Raw genomic sequence first — 473 nt, 5'->3', positions numbered from 1 at the left:
AAATAAATTAAATAAAAATAAATAAAAATAAATAAGTTTACCTCCATTGAGCGGGTGTAATTTTGCCTGCACCATCAGCATCCATATTAAAGAAGCACCACCAAAGGTCTTGTTTTTTTTCGCAGATCATTTTACACATTTTATGAGCGATTTCATTACTCATACGAATAGCAGCAGATCTTCGATTAGCTCTTTTCGTTTGTGTTTCTAATTCTTTCATTTTTTTTTGTAAAAGAACTTTTTGTGTTGCTAAACATGTTTCTCTATGTAGTTGTTGTATTTCTTGTATTGATGGAGCCATATATTCTTGTATTTCAAATGATAAATTCGCCTCAAATATTATAACACCTCCATAATTTCCGGTTGTTCCGCAATAATTAGATGCAGAAAATAATGTCACACAACGACCGTCGTGCACCGGCTCGAAACCACGCAAATTCGTAGGCACCTGTATACAAAAAAAAAAAAAAACA

The sequence above is a fragment of the Eimeria mitis genome, genomic scaffold (assembly GCF_000499745.2).
Source record: "Eimeria mitis Houghton genomic scaffold, Emh_scaff48, whole genome shotgun sequence".
In the NCBI taxonomy this organism is placed as follows: domain Eukaryota; phylum Apicomplexa; class Conoidasida; order Eucoccidiorida; family Eimeriidae; genus Eimeria; species Eimeria mitis.
The sequence above is the reverse complement of the archived record's forward strand: the minus strand, read 5'-3'. Positions refer to the sequence as shown.